The sequence below is a fragment of the Mesoplodon mirus genome (genome assembly GCF_964341445.2).
Source record: "Mesoplodon mirus genome assembly, chromosome: 2".
In the NCBI taxonomy this organism is placed as follows: Eukaryota; Metazoa; Chordata; class Mammalia; order Artiodactyla; family Ziphiidae; genus Mesoplodon; species Mesoplodon mirus.
Window position 1 is genome coordinate 223,318,401 of NC_138977.1, and position 17,100 is coordinate 223,335,500.

Genomic DNA, 17,100 nt, shown 5'->3' on the forward strand with positions numbered 1-17,100 from the left:
CGATGGGACCATTCGGTCCAGCTGTGCTAGCATGGGTGGGGCAGGAAGGGGTTGGGAAACACAGATGAGCCAGTCGGGTGAGGCCCCTGCAGAGCAAGATGGCCTGGGTTCAGGTTCTAATTCTGCCACTTGCTGGCTCTGTGACCTTGAGAAAGTCACTTAACCTCATGTGTAAAGTGGGAATAACAATAAAACCCAACTTGCAATGTTGCTGTGAGGATTATAAGTAATTATACATAAATGGCCTTTTTTTTTTTTTTTTTTTTGCGTTACGCGGACCTCTCACTGCTGTGGCCTCTCACGTTGCGGAGCACAGGCTCCGGACGCGCAGGCTCAGTGGCCATGGCTCACGGGCCCAGCCGCTCCATGGCATGTGGGATCCTCCCGGACCGGGGCACGAACCCGCGTCCCCTGCATCGGCAGGCGGACTCCCAACCACTGCGCCACCAGGGAAGCCCTAAATGGCCATTTTTGTGCCTAGTTTATCATAAAGGCTACTGCCCCACCTCTCCTTCCATCATCTCTGCTGAAGTTTCCTCTTATTAAAGAAGAAAAAAATACATGTACATGTCCAATAATACCTGGGCCAGGGACTTCATGTAATGTCTCAGGCTGTCAAGGAGACTTAAGTGGAGCTGGCAGGAACTCCCCACGGAGGACACTCACCTCCACACTCCAGGGACGTGCTTTGCACTGGAGTTTATTCTAAGCCACGCAGATTCTACTCAGACCACCCATTTTGCCCCCCATTCTGTCAATAAATGTTGGGGGGTTCACACAATGGCCAGGCTCAGTGCTGGGACACAGGGACACTCTGACCTGCTCTCCACCCCCAGGGGCTCACAGCCACGTGGGTTCTGGACGATGGGACCATCCTGGGGCTGGAACGATGTCCAGGGTCTCAGAGGGCTTTAAGCCCATTCCTAGCAATGGCAACGCTTCCTCCACAAAGAGATTGCCATCCAGTCCTAATAAAACCCCTCCAAGCCCAGTATTTTAATAAGCAGATAAACAGGTGGTACCGTGTTTCTTTTAAAATACATATAAATAACGTTCCCTGAGCAAAGATGCTATGCATCCCCAATAATCCGGCATCATCCCTCCCCTCCCCCTGAGCCAGCTGGGGCTCTGGGTTCAATGCTCTGGGGGTGTATCTGACGCCATGCCAAGAGCATCTCAAAATATTGACACATTGCTCCCCATAACAGCCTGGGAGAGCGGGGGCCGTGAGCACCCTCCTTTTGCAGATGAGGAAACTGAGACATGGAAAAGTGAAGAGACTTGCCCAAGGCCAAGCCAGGCCCTACCCTGACTTCTCTCTCCAAAGGGGCCAGGTTACTGACGCTGGCAAAGAAGAGGTCCACCATGCCATGGCCAGAAGGGCCAAGTCCACATCCATCTGCAGAGTCCCACAGAAAAGGGCGCTGGCTCTCACACCTCCCCTCTGTGATCCTGAGTCTATCCTGCTTGACAGTGCAGGGTCCTTGCCCCTCAAGAGCTGACCGGGAAAATAGGGCCCGGTGTTCTGGACAGTGAGAGGGTCCGGGCTTGAAAGGGAACAAGGAACAGGCCTCCTCCTCTCAGGATACAGGAGTTAGCAAACACCAATCCGGGATGCCTAGTGAAATTTGCGTTTCAGATAACAAATTTTTAACATAAGTAGTCACATGCAGTATCGGGGATATACTAAGAAAGTATCCGTAGTTGATCTGAAATGCAAAGGTAACCACGTGTCCTCTATTTTTTCTGGCAGCCCTACCCCTTATCTCCCACTACTCCCAATAGCGCTGGTGCAAGCTCAGGATGGGGTTTGGGGCCCCAAATCACACCTCTTCCTACTCTAGGTTATGGTGACCGAATAGAGTCACATAGGGTGATCGGCAGGGATGAAAGTCGTGGCTTTATGAATATTATCATCAGATTGGAGAACGTGCCCTGGATTTGAAGCAGAGTGACCCGGGTCGATGGCAGCGCCCATCCCCGGCGGTGTGACCCAGCCATATCCCTTAATGTCCGAGCCTTGGTTTCCTTTCCTGCAACTTGGGGCTAATAATGGAACTGTCCTACCTGCTCCCAGAACCGCTGGGTGGATGGACCCTCCGTTACATGCACAAGTGCTCCAGTGAAGCTGAAGTCCTAGTGAGTCCTACCGGGTTATAATTTATTTGTGTCACTTTAATAACAATAAATGAACAGGTTGATTCATTTCCTGACTCCGCGGTGCTTCCCTAGCTTTCTCTACCAGCCTAGTTTTCTTCCTGTACACAGAGTTCATGGAAACACTATATTCTGGAGGTGGTTAAAAAGGAAGCGAAGCCATAGCAAATTCGATTTATGTTTCTAATTCCGTTTGAAACGACTTTGGCAATAAATAAACCACGCTCTCTGATTCTCTTAAATCAGCATATTTCGGCAGCAAAGTGACATGTTGGAATCAGCAGTGTGCTCCATCTCACTCTGTTGGCCCACGTGTGTCCACAGTGAAGGGACACTGAGGTCTGGCCCAGTGCCAGGCTGCCGGCCTCTGCAAGCATCAAGACACTGCCAACCGCTTTGGTCCCTGGCTCCGAGGGGCAGTAACTCTCCCCAGCACGAGGCCTGGTGACCTGCTGGGGTCGGCCTCTCTCGGCTCCTCTATGGTTGCAGGGTGCCCAAGGAGGTTTCACTGTGTTGAGTCTGTGAATTGATGCAGGGTGTTCAAGAGGGATGGGGGGGTTTGGGCGGAGATGCCAGCCGAGGCAGGATTCCAGGACTGGCATGTGAACCAAGGGCCCTGCCCTTTAGCCTGAAGCAATTACCCGGGGATTCTTGCCGGGTCAGGGATACTGTGAGTTCATGAGCACAGCTAAGCACTGGGCCCTGGAGTCATCCCGGATCAGCCCCCTACTAATCAGAGAGGCTGGGGAGCGCCTGAGCCCAGGATCCCCATTCACTCGCCTGGGTAATGGGGATGATTCTCTTGTCCGCCGCTAAGCTGCCATGAAAATGACCTCACAGCATCTGTCATCCATCACCGACTAAAGCACTTAGCACAGGGCCTGGCAGCTGTCAGCTCAACACAACAGATAGAGAGGGCTTCCTACCAGTGGGCAGACACCCTGGGAGCTCAGAGAAGCTATGCACATGTGCACACATACCGTGACGCCTAGACACACACACACACACACACACACACACACTGACACTCAGAGGGTTTGAGGTAAGGCCCTGGCACGTGGATGTTTAACAAGCAGCCCAGGTGACTCCAATCACAAGTGAGGCACCACACTAAGGGAAACCAGGGCTCCCCAGCCCTTGGCAGTGTCAGAAACACCTGGAGAGCTTGTTACACTGCAGCTGGGGCCCCAGGTCTGCATCTCTAACAAGGCCCCGGGCCTGCATCTCTAACAAGGCCCCCGGGTCTGCATCTCTAACAAGGCCCCGGGTCTGCATCTCTAACAAACAAGGCCCCAGGTCTGCATCTCTAACAAGGCCCCAGGTCTGCATCTCTAACAAGGCCCCAGGTCTGCATCTCTAACAAGGCCCCAGGCGATACTGAGGCTGCTGGGCAGGGATCCCCCCTTTAGTTGGGGAACTACTGCAACTGTGCAGGGACATGCAGAGCTCTTTGAAGAAAGGCCAGAGGCTGTGATGTTTTGGGGAGGGAGGCAGACATCGGCCACCAGGAGCTCCTCCACCTGCAGCCAGCGTCCACAGGTCCCTCCGATCCAGCAAGTACAAAACGATCCAGAAGCAGGCGGGCGTGCCTCACGCCTCCATCCTCCTCAGCCCTGCACCTGACTGCTCCCCAAGTGGGTCTATTCCAGCAACTATTGCTGTGTGGCCTAAAGCAATCATTTTATTGTATTCATGGATTGGATTCTACAGGCCGGGAGTTCAGGCAGGGCATCCGGACAGCTTGTCTCTGCTCCACAGTGTCTGGAGCCTTAGCTGGGAAGACTCAGGACTGGAGTCTGGAATCATCCTGCGGCATCTTCACTCACATATCTGGCAGTTGATGCTAATAGCAGCTGGGGCCTCAGCTGCGTCTGCTGGACAGAACCCAACATGTACACGTGGCCTCTTCACGTGGCCTGGGCTTCCTCCCAGCATGGCAGCCTCAGGGCAGTCAGATTTTTCTAGAGATGTCAGGGCTCCCCGGAGAACCTCGCTGTTACTTCCACCGCATTCTGGCACCTAGAAGATCAGCCCAATTCAAGGGCAGGGATATCAATGCCAGCTCTCCACGGGAAGAGTGCCATAGAACTCACAGACATGTTTCAAACCCACCCACCAAGTGTCTCCAGGGACTTCCCTGACGGTCCAGTGGTTAGGACTCTGCACTTCCACTGCAGGGGGCACAGTTTCGATCCCTGGTCGGGAAACAAAGATCCCGCAAGCAAGCCGTGCAGCACGGCCAAAAATAATAAAATAGAATAGAATAAAATAAAATGTGTCTCCGGAAGGCACTCTCTCCTTCACCCCCCAGCCTCCACCTTGGTCTAGGGTCTCCCTGTCTCCCATCAGGGCTTTTGAAACACCTTCGTTGTTGGTCTCCCCACCTCGAGCCTTGCCCTCCAGGCCAGCCATCACCAGCAGGGATGTCCATAACAAAAACAGATCCAGTTGCTTCCTACCTGGTCTCCTCTGGCAGAGCCAGTGGTCTGACTCGCAGCATTCCTTTCTCACAGCCGCATGGCCTCCCAGTCTCTGCTCTAGTCACGTTGCATTCCAAACCTTCCACTCTCCTTCCTGCTCTGCCACCTTCACACAAGCTGGCTTCTCTACAGGGAAATGCCCCTTCTTCCCCTATGCGGATCCTAGAAAACTCCTATTCATCCTTCAAAGCCCAGCTCCAAACTCACATCCTCTGTGATGCCGTCTCCAACCCATTTATGATTATAATTGGGTGCAGATCAAAGGTTCCCAGTCTTAGCTGCACACTGGAGTCACCCGGGGAGCTTTGACATATATTGATAGCTGGCTGCCACCGCCAGACATGCTGATTTAGTGGACTGGGTGCAGCCTGAGCATGGGGACTTTTAAAACTCCACAGAAGATTCTAGGGTGCAGCTAAGGTTAAGAACTGCTTGTATAGACCAATGGCTCACAATATGGCTGCACATGAAAATCATCTGGGGATTTTTAAAAGCATGCCTTTTCCCCAGGGCCCTACCTCAAAGCTATCAAATCAGAATCTATAGGGGTGGGGCCCAGACAACGCAATGGGTCCTTTATGAAACCTGCCCAGATGATTATGTAGCCAGGGTGGAGACACACGGGGGGCAGGTTCTAGCTCTCATTCAAAACATGACATCATGGGGCATGCTCAAAACCTCAATCTAATTTTCAATTTATAAGATGATCTTTATCCTAGAAGTGCACAAGGTCACAAGTCTGTTGAGTTTTTATAGAACACATCACGAGGCATTTTCCAATTTTAAAACCAATAAATGAATGCAAAATATGAATAATTTAAATATTAATTTCATGCACATAATAGAACCTCAATAAATATTCATTGAATGAAATAATCAGTCAATCAATCAATACAGTCCTAGTTTTAGACCTGTCCAAAACACTTCTACACCCCCCCTAGACTGTGAGCTCCCTGAGGGCAGGCCTGGGACCCCAGCCCTCAAGCAAGGACATTTGATGAATGAAGCAATGACTCTGCACACAAAGCAAAAGGGCCCTGAATGTTCATGGCTGTCTCTCTATTTTCTAGGTGTGCCATGAATTACTAGATGAACAGGGGAAATGCAAATATGTCATTTTTGTTGAAAGGATGACTATATTACAATTTAATTATGGAAAAAGTATTGGGTTATTGTGCTTTTTTAGAGGCCTGGGGAGAAGCCCAGACATGGCTTTTCAACTTGACAAGAAGCCAAAGGCTCAAAGCCCAGACATGCATGGAGTCAGGTCAGGTGCCCAGCACTGCTCTGTGCACTGTCCCCCACAGTGCGGTGGCTCAGCCTTTCCTAAGGAGCCCTCACTGGGGCCGTGGCCTCTGCCCGTGGCTGGTGGACGGTGGATGGTGGAACCATGGCCTGTGCAGCTCCCCTGTCCTGTGACCTCAGCTGATTTGACCCCTTAATGGTAAGAATATTCTTCCCCAAAGCCCCCCACCAGCTTGGAGCTGCAGCCCAGTGGTAAAGAGGAAGGGATCTCAATCAGACATCCAGGGTTCCAGTGCCTGGTCCACCACCTATTAGCTGTGTGACTAGGGCAAATCACTGAGCCTCTCTGAGCCCCAGTTTCCCTGCCTATACAACAACATCGATGTAGTACCCGCCCCAAAGGTCACTATGAGATGAAGATGGAGTGATGTCTACAGAGCCTGAACACCAGGCCTGGTGTGGAAAAGGGGATCGGGATTTGACAGGTGACAGCACAGAGGTTGAGCCTTCAGATTCCAGGCTGCCTCTTAGTCACTGTGCCACTTGGAGCAACTTGCTTACCTCTGGGCCCCCAGCCTCCCTGGCTGTGACGCTGGTACCCAGGCCTGCATTTCTACCCTCCAGCTAGAAAGTGGCCTCCAGCCACGCCTCACCTCAGCCTCCACACATCCGGGAGGCATTCTCCCCCCTGCCCTGTCCAGCCCTCCCCCCAGCGCACACACACACACACACACACACACACACACACACACACACGTCTCTGTTTCTATGTTGGCCCCTCTGACAACTTGATGCCTCCTTCTCCCTCCGGCCCACAAGCTTTGCCCATCCTTCGGTCCCAGGCCCTCTCAGGCCTCATGTCCTTCTCTCTCATGATGCCGTTGTCTGGGCTTCAGAATCACAAGCGTCCTAATTCCAGCTCAGGCTTTACACCCCCAGCTCTGAGCCCCAGCTCCCTGTCTGATGATGGTGCATCCTTCCTAATCAGAGGGTGGTAGGGTATGTGCGTAAGTGCTTGGCCTGTTGGGGCCCCAGCGGCCTGACTACTCTGAACCTATTCACACCGATGTAAAACCAACCAGTCAACAAGCTGGACCTCTCAGGAGCCCTCCCACACTGGGGAGAAGACTCTGGGGGAAATGTCAGGATTTACTAGGAATTCTGGAAAAAAAATAATAAAATGGAGAAAATGTATATATTATATGAGTATTAGAATAACATTCCCCAGTGCTAAAGAAATATATAAATCTTCAGGTTGATGGGGCCCACTGTCCAAGCAGAATGACTCTGCACTAGAGGCAAAGAAACCCTCACGACCTGCAGACATTCACCACCCCAGTTCTCCCTTCACAGAGAACACCCAGAGCACAGAAGGCAAGAACCAGGGTGAGCAAACAGATTCAGAGAACGGAAGGAACTTCTACAAGATGAATGTCCTTAGAGAAATTCAAGAAGATAATGTGGCCCTAAAAAGAGAACAGGTTGTGCTTAAAATGGAGCAATTAGAGATCAAGAAAGAGTTCCCAGACTTATGGTTACCAGGGGGGAAAGCTGGGGGAAGGGATAGTTAGGGAGTTTAGGATTGACATGTACACTCTGCTGTATTTAAAATGGATAACCAACAAGGACCTACTGTATAGCACAGGGGGAGGACCACAATATTACTCAATATTATATATATATATATACACACACACACACACACACTCAATATTATATAACAACCTAAATGGGAAAAGAATTTGAAAAAGAACAGATACATGTATATGTAGAACTGAATCACTCTGTTGTACACCTGAAACTAACACAACACTGTAAATCAACTATACTCCAATATAAAATAAAAAGTTAGAAAAAAAGTTCTTAGAAATGCCATTGCTAGAACAAAAAAACCTGAAGTTCAGGAAATCTCTCAGAATGTGTATCAAGAAGACAGGATAATATGAGAGAAAATATATGAGATGCATAAGATCAACCTAAAAAGATCAACCTATTAAGAATTCTAGGAAAAAAATAAAAGGAAGAAAATATATAAATTATACAAATGATAGAATAACATCCCCAAGCACTGAAGGAACATGCACATCCTCAGGTCAGTAGAACACACCAGGTACCAAGAAGAATGAATGAAAAAGACCCACTCCCGGACACATTCTCCTGAAAACTGGAACTCCAGGAGGAACAAGAAGATTCTAAAAGCTTCCAGACAAGAAAAACAGATTATCCACAAAGGAATTATAATCACCTTTGACATGTGACTTCTCATCAGCAACACTGGAAACTAGAAGACAAAGAGTGATACCCCAGAATGCTTATTAAAGAAATCAAATTCTAAACGTATAATGCTAACTTTTCTTTTAAAAACTAATAAGTGTAGGGCCAACATAAATCTTTTGAGACATAAAAATACTTAGAAAATTTCCATACCAAATATTCTTTTCTGAAAAACGTTCTCTCAGGATATTCTCCAGCAAGTAAAAAAGTAATCCACGGAATTTTTTAAAATGGGAATTCTAAAACAGAATAGACTTAGCTTTGCATTTGGGGCTCTTCAAAATTCCATTCACGCATGCCAAACTACATAGTAATCAAAAGTTTAGCTTACTGTATTTTATTCCAGCAAAATAGCTTTATCTATGGCAAACTCACTTCTCTACCCACCCATATACTGTCTAGATAATATTTCCCAGGTATAAAATCAGCCACCAATTCTTTGCTCAGTGAGAAAGGACTGGCTCTCTCCCTGGAATATAGACTTCCCTGCACCCCCAGGTCTTCAATAGCTTTTTAAAAATAGGTACTTTTTTATTCGGTCATTTCTTAGTATTTCCTCAAGAGAGATAGGCTATTACCATTTTCTACATCCTAATAAATGTGAGACTCAAATCTTATTCATTTTCAATTCCAAATTGTCACATTCATGTACAAAAAATGGCGCTATCATTGTTCACATGTTGACTTCATTAGGAAAACTATACAAATAGTTAAAATAATGCAAGTTTTATTTCAGTGTCATAAGATTCCTCAAATAGAAAAATCAATTAATTCCAATAATGTTTCCTTTTTTTTTTCATCCAAGTCATGGACTCAGAAGAAAGCTTTTGGAAGTTTTCTTTATTAATTGAGCATCATCTGAGACTATTATGAATACTACTGTGCAATTGACATTAAGCTAAATAGTACTTGCTTTTGCAATGATAATACAAATATAGTTTTTGGTGGAGCACAGTGTCATGGTAAAAAAAAAAAAATCCTTACTAAATTAAGAAACCTGGGCTTCCCTGGTGGCGCAGTAGTTGAGAGTCCACCTGCCGATGCAGGGGACACGGGTTCATGCCCCAGTCTGGGAAGATCCCACATGCCGCGGAGCGGCTGGGCCCGTGAGCCATGGCCGCTGAGCCTGCGCGTCCGGAGCCTGCGCTCTGCAACAGGAGAGGCCACAACAGTGAGAGGCCTTGCGTACGGAAAAAAAAAAAAAAAAAGAAAGAAACCTATGAAGCAGAAATTTACTTGTAATTGTTGATGGTACACATATAATTCATACTGGATCCAAAATAAGCTGGTATTCTACCAATATAAGTAAAAGCTGTAGTTGCCAACATTTTGTGACAACACTGATGAAGTTTAAAAAACAAAAAGAAAAAGAAAAAACATGCTTCAGCATGGCTTAATGTGCTTTGTCTCTGCTACCTGCCATCTATCAGATTTTAGAATAGTTGGAACTTTTGAAGTCAGTCTCAGTACCCTACAACAATATTGAACTTTTCTGTAAATGAATTCTGTAAATTTTGGATGCACGTTGTTCAAAAAAATTAGAAAACCTTGATTATTTAACACTTGGATTTTTAGTTTCTGAAGCTCTGAAAGAATTACATTAATTGAAAACAAAGCTTGCAAATAAAAAGACATTGGAATTTATCCCTAAAAAGTACAGGGGAAAGGGAACACATTAATTAATAAGAGCTCAATATTGAAATTCTATAAGGGTACTTCAGAATATCTTGACTTGTGAGAAGAATCTTTTGATGGAGCTTCTATTTTTAATTAGAAGAAATTACATTCTGTCCCAGAAGGGCAGGAGATTGAAAAAGCCTACCATCTTGCAGCATCTAAATTTAAGGAAGCATTCAAAAGAATCATAAAGACAATTTGATGAGTTTTGTCTTGTAAAAATATTTGCTGAAGAAAAGTATTCTGGAAAGAGGCAAAAAGACAGTCCCTGGGAGCCGAAGTCGGCCAAGTGCCGGCGGCAGGGGATTGTGGGAAAAGATGGCAGCCGCCATTTACCCCCGAGTTGTCCGGGCCCTGCCAATGTCACGTCGCATGGGGTCACAAGTGATCGTCCCCTACCGGGGTGAGCCATATGACACCATGCACCTTCTCCCAACGGGTGACCTGGGCCAGATTATCTTTCTGGAATGGAAAGGGAGAGAGACAAGGACTCCATCCTAAGAGCTGTGGAGCACAGCAGCATGGTCATCAATCTCACTGGGCGAGAATGGGAAACCAAAAACTTTGACTTTGAGGATGTTTTTGTAAAGATTCCCCAAGCAATCGCTCAAGAGTCCAAGCAAGTTAGAGTTGAAAATTTTATTCACGTTTCACATCTGAATGCCGATATTAAAAGCCCTTCTAAATATATGAGAAATAAGGCTGCTGGAGAGAAAGAAGTGAGAGACACATTTCCAGAAGCTACCATCATAAAGCCATCGGAAATCTTTGGAAGAGAGGATAGATTCCTCAATCATTTTGCAAGTATTCAGTGGTTTAGTGTTGTCCCTCTTATTTCCTTGGGCAAGAAGACAGTGAAACAACCAATATATATTGTGGATGTCACCAAAGGAATTGTTAATGCAGTTAAGGACCCAGATGCCAGAGGGAAAACTTTTGCCTTTGTTGGGCCCAGTTGGTAGGCCCTCTTTGACCTGGTGCAGTACGTCTTTGCCACGGCTCACAGACCCTTCCTGGCATACCCTTTGCCACATTTTGCATATCGATGGTTAGGTCGACTCTTTGAAATGAGTCCGTTTGAGCCCTGGACCACGAGGGATAAAGTGGAGCAAGTTCACATCACAGACATGACCCTCCCTCACCGGCCCGGCTTGGAAGACCTGGGTATTCAGGCCACGCCCCTGGAGCTCAAGGCCATCGAGGTGCTGCGGCGTCACCGCACGCACCGCTGGCCGTCTTCTGAGATTGAAGATGTGAAGCCAGCCAAGACAGTCACTATTTAGTGGTCCCTGAGCTGCCCTTGGTTTTTGGTGTCACTCAGGTCACTAGCGACCAGGCCACATTTGGCAGAGAATCCTGTACATAGTGCATAAGAGCCCCTATTAAAACATCTGAGATCAAAAAAAAAAAAAAAAAAAAGACAGTACCTGGTAAAGTATTTAGGCGGAAAGATTTTCACATTTTAATGCCAAAAAGTAGCATTGAGAACATCCTTCATTTTTCCCAAGCCCACTAGGTACCCTAACACCTATAGAGAGAATATTTTCCCAATTAAGAATATTATAGTCTACAATAAAGAGTAGATTAAAGGTGTCAATAATTTCAAATTTACTAACCACAAAATATTTCTTTGAAGAACATTTATGGGAAATTTTGTGAAAAAAAAATTAAAGTGATGAGGCCATATCAGGAAAAAAATTGAATACCATTGACATTATGTTAGAGACAGACATGCCTTAAGAAACTGATTAAAGTACACTATTCTGCTTTTTTTGTTATTTATATTCAGATAATCAATATAAAGAACTGTTTGGGGTTTTAATTTTATTTATTTAGTTATTTATTTTTGGCTGCGTTGGGTCTTTGTTGCTGCACGCGGGCTTTTCTCTAGTTGCGACGAGCGGGGGCTACTCTTCGTTGCGGTGCGCAGGCTTCTCATTGCGGTGGCTTCTCCTGTTGTGGAGCAAGGGCTCTAGGCGTGTGGGCTTCAGTAGTTGCAGCACGCAGGCTCAGTAGTTGTGGCTCGCGGGCTCTAGAGCACAGGCTCAGTAGTTGTGGCACACAGGCTTAGTTGCTCCGTGGCATGTGGGATCTTCCCAGACCAGGGCTCGAACCCGTGTCCCTTGCATTGGCAAGCAATTCTTAACCACTGCACCACCAGGGAAGCCCTAAAGACCTGTTTTTTAATTTTACTCTATTGTAAATAAATATGTTACTTTCGTTTTAGAAAAAACTTTATTATTGAAAATAGTTTTTAATAGAACTATTTATAGTACCAACATAATAAAAACAATCTGTCAGTCAAGAAATAAATATTTTCAAGACCTAAAAAATTTTATTTTATTTATTTATTTTTTTTGACTGCGTTGGGTCTTCATTGTGTGTGTGGGCTTTCTCTAGTTGCAGCGAGTGGAGGTCTACTCCTTGTTGCGGTGCGCAGGCTTCTCATTGCAGTGGTTTCTCTTATTGCTGAGCACGGGCTCTAGGCATGCAGGCTTCAGTAGCTGCAGCACGCGGGCTCAATAGTTGGGGCACACAGGCCCTAGAGCACACGGGCTTCAACAGTTGCGGCGTGTAGGCTCAGTAATTGCAGCGCACAGGCTCTAGGGCACGTGTGCTTCAGTAGTTGTGGCTCGCGGGCTCCGTAGTTGTGGCACATGGGCTTAGCTGCTCCACGGCATGTGGGATCTTCCCCGACCAGGGATCGAACCCGTGTCCCCTGCATTGGCAGGCAGATTCTTAACCCTTGTGTCACCAGGGAAGTCCCTTTAATTATTTTAGAATCTCCTTTTCCCCTCAAAAGCCTTGACTTGGTGTCATCCATAAAATATATGGTCACTCTAGCCAAGAAGGATGAGGAGGCATACTAGTTCTCTGTTGCTGTGTAACACATTACCCCAAAGCTTAACCGCATGAAACAGCCAAAGGTTATTGTCTCACAGTGGAGAGAGGACACTGTGTGGCTCAAGAATCTAGATGTGGTTCCACTGGACGCTCCTGGCTCAGGGTCCCTGGTGCCGCAGCAGTAAAGCTGTCAGCCAGGCCTACAGTTAGATCTCAAAGCTTGACCCAGGCTGGGAAATCCGCTGCCAAGCCCACTTGTGTGGCCGTCAGCAGGCTTCAGAAGATGTGCTTGCAGGCTTGCAGTGCAGTTGTGGGCCTGTATTAGTCAGCACGGGCTGCTATAACAAGTCCCACAGACTGGCAGCTTATAGAACGGTCCTGGAGGCAGGACGTCTGGGATTGAGGTGCCCGCAGGATTGTTTTTCCTCAGGCCTCTCTCCTTGACTTGTAGTCGGCCGTCTTCTCCCTGGGCCCTCACACAGTCCTCCCTCTGTGTTTTTAGGTCTGCATCCTAATCTCTTCTTATAAGGATACTGGATCAGTCATATTGGATCAGGGCCCACCCTAAAGGCTTCCTTTTAACCTAATCACCTCTTTAAAGACTCTATCTCCAAATACAGTCATGTTCTGAGGTCCTAAGGGTTAGGACGTCAACACATAAATTTTGAAGGAATAGAATTCAGCCCATGGCAGGGCCTCTCCACCTAAGGGTCCCCACAGCATGGAAGCTTGTGATTCAAGATTGAGAAGAAAGAGAGAGAAGAGAGACTTAAGACAGCAAGACAGGGCTTCCCTGGTGGCGCAGTGGTTGAGAGTCCGCCTGCCGATGCAGGGGACACGGGTTCGTGCCCTGGTCCGGGAGGATCCCACATGCCGTGGAGCGGCTGGGCCCTTGAGCCAAGGCCGCTGAGCCTGCGTGTCCGGAGCCTGTGCTCTGCAACGGGAGAGGCCACAACAGTGAGAGGCCTACATACCACCAAAAAAAAAAAAAAAAGACAGCAAGACAGAAGCTGCCGTCTTTTATAATTTCATCTCAGAAGTCACATCCCATCTTGTCTGCAATATTCTATTGTTAGAAGAGAATCAGTGAGTCCAGAGGGGGACGGGCTCACAAGGGCAGGGTCTCAGGAGGCAGCCGTCTTGGAGGCGGCCTTCCACAATCTGTAAGCTTCTCTCTCCCAATCCACTGAAGGGCCCTAGACTGAGAGCGGAAACACTGGCTTTGGAAAGGCAGTGTATCCTCCCTCATCTCTAGGGAGACAGTAAGAAGGCTAGAAACCACGTCAGCCTCTCTGGCTGCCCAGCATGACTACAAGATGGAGGCCTGCCGACAACAGGCGTGTCTGCACAGCCCTCTGGGTGGCTCCTCAGCAAATTCTGAGCTGGAAGCCGTGCGGGAGGCTGGTTCAGCTCCAGGCGGTGAGCTCAAGGCTGTTCTCCCTCGATGGCACGTAGTCTTGCGTGTGAAGTCATAACCCGGAGCCTCACCAAGGCCTCCAGCTGTGCAAACCACCTCCACGTGGGGGGTTCCCCCTCTCCGTGGGGTTTCCCCACGCATCTTTCTGTACTCTGGACCCTGACTCAGCCAATGGTCTTCATTTGTTCTCTAGATGAGTCCTCCCTCCACTAGCTCAGCCTCTGGTGTTTGCTTAACCATTTCAGGACACACACGTCACCCTCATCTCAGACGATGACGGACAACCTGCTTCTCCTTCGTGATGTTCACACAGCAGCCCAGGCTCACAGCAATCCCGCTGCCTCCCAGGTGGAACCGTTTCAAAGTCGCTGTAAAGCGACAGGGTAGGAAACACAGGGCCTGAGATGACTGAGGACTGTCCCCTCACAGACAGGTGGGCTGACAGGTAGGAAACCAAGAGTAAGGTGCTCCGGGCAAAGACGTCACGGATGGGGGTGTGGGAACCCCAAGCAACCCAGGGTGGCCGGGTTTAGGGCCGTAGAGGAGGGGAAGGTGGGGAGGGAGGTTGGGGGGTGCTTTGGATAACAAGGAACAGGGTGCTGAGCGCAGGTCTCCTAGTCTCTCCTGGCAAAGCTCCTGGGAGCAGGACTCAGCGTCCTCTTCATCTCTGCATGCCCCCCTCTCCCATCACACGCACACACACACACACACACAGACACCCTACATACACACACACCACACACATGTACACACACATGCCAAGCACAGTCACATAGACACAACCCCCACACACATGCATACATACACACTCATATACAGTTACAATCTCGAACACATACACACGTGTTCACACACATACACCATCGCTCACAAGCATGGACACACAATACACAAGTCACATATACTTGCACACACATCCACAATGCACACTCACACATCACTACTCATGCATCCACATGTGCTCTCTCTCTCTGACACACACACACACACACACACACACACCCCATGCAGCCCCACCAGCGCCCTCCCAGCCCTAGCATGTGGCTGGTGCTCAGTCAGCGTTGACTGCATTGATGAAACATTAAATCAGGGGAAATTGTGTTTGGGGATCCTTTTTTCCAATTAATCTTTCCAGTTGTTTAACATCAGCTCCTAAGGAATTCGCTGTGTGTGTTCAGAGCCCTAAACTCGTGCTTCTCAAAATTAGAGAAAGATCGGACTTCCCTGGTGGTGCAGTGGTTAAGAATCCACCTGCCAATGCAGGGGACACAGGTTCGAGCCCTGGTCTAGGAAGATCCCACATGCCGTGGAGCAACTAAACCCGTGCGCCACAACTACCGAGCCTGAGCTCTAGAGCCGGTGAGCCACAACTACTGAGGCTGTGTGCCGCAACTACTGAAGCCCACGTGCCTAGAAGCCCGTGCTCCGCAAAAAGAGAAGCCACCAACCGCAATGAGAAGCTCCCACATCACAACGAAGAGTAGCCCCCGCTCGCCGCAACTAGAGAAAGCCCGTGTGCAGCAACTAAGACCCAACGCAACCAAAAAATTAATTAATTTTTTAAAAAAATTAGAGAAAGATCATTTCTCTTTCCCGCAATTGCATCTGAACTGACCATGCTTTAGGAGATTTTTTTCATGAAATATAACTCTTTAAATCAGGCCATGTCTAAGTCTTATACTTTACTTAAGCACTTGGGTGAGGGGGAAATATAAAAGATTCTCTCCAAGCAAAGCACTTCTCCACGTTTGGGGGGGATCCTTTTAAGGAAAGGGGAAAGTATTGGGAAAACAGTCCATGGTTCAACATCCACCACTTTACAGACTGCAGCTTCCAACCACCACCCCAAACGGAGCCCTGGGAATGGCACACCCCAGGGGTGAAAGCATGGCTGAATTTGTTCAACTATGTTTTCTAAAGAATAACCCCCAAACATGCATTATTTTGTAATAAGTCGAAGGTTATTTTTTCAAGGAGGAAAGAGACAATCCTGTTGACACAATAGATGCAAAGAGCTTAGCACCATGCCTGGCAAGAAGAAAGGGCTCCGTAAATGGTTGTTGTTTTGTTTTGTTTTGTTTTCTGGGAGGGAGCCTGCTTTCTAAGTAATCGACATCCTTGATAATTTGATGCCCCTCCCTGGACCCCCTCAGAACACTGCTCTGAGACCAGCTCTGTAGGCAGAAGGCTCCAGTCTCAAGAGCGCCCAACGAACCCCACTGAAGAGGGAGGCTTTCCACTTACCCCATTCTTAAACCACCACTTCGGGACACTATGAATCCCCAGGAAAATGGGCCACTTCAGAAATACACAATTCTGGCTTAATATCCGCCTCAATTGCCTGGTGTGTCCCCATTACGACAAGATCCCTCCAAGCCTGCTATCTCCTATTAGAGTGTTACTCTTTATTTGATTTCCAAATTATTCTTCATGTGTCGCCTTTTACCTTGAGCCACTTTCTCCCCGCAGTGAAATCTTGGCACCCAAAGCAGTTCTCAGAACTAAATTAATTATAAAAGCCTATTAATATCATCTGTATAGCAATGAAATTAATTTATTCAATAGAGCCAAGAGGAAGTCATCACTTATGCCCGGTGACTGTAGCATTTTGTGTGACAGCATTTACAATTCGTACAAATTTTAATATTTCCTCCAGCCAGAGTTGCCATAAATATCATGTGCTGTGCAGCCTTGATTTATGAATTAAGTGGACCCTTTAGATGCCACTAGTGTTCAAATACTACACATTTTATTCTTATCAAGTGTGTGTTCTTTGTGGGGGGAGCGTTTTATCCTTCTATGAAAAATAAGGATCTCCATTGTCTTAGGGATGACCTCTCCCCTCAATAGCGTCTACCCTGGGACATATACATATTTCTTAGACATGCTTCTAACCATCCAGGTTAAATTTCCCAAGACATGTTATAAACTCAATACAATGGAACTTTAGCTGCACCCTCATGTCAAGATCTGAATATACCTAAGGGTTACTCAGTCTCAGAATGA

The 17,100-nt window shown here is 47.5% G+C and overlaps 1 long non-coding RNA gene and 1 pseudogene across 2 annotated transcripts in view; one reads left to right on the forward strand and one right to left on the reverse strand.

Moving 5' to 3' along the window:
* LOC309809411 overlaps positions 1-17,100 on the reverse strand; it is an 85,947-nt gene that overhangs the window by 1,339 nt on the left and 67,508 nt on the right. The window lies entirely within an intron of this gene.
* Positions 10,152-11,163, forward strand: LOC309798694 (NADH dehydrogenase [ubiquinone] 1 alpha subcomplex subunit 9, mitochondrial-like; annotated as a pseudogene). The gene has a single exon. The product of its transcript is annotated as an NADH dehydrogenase [ubiquinone] 1 alpha subcomplex subunit 9, mitochondrial-like (transcript).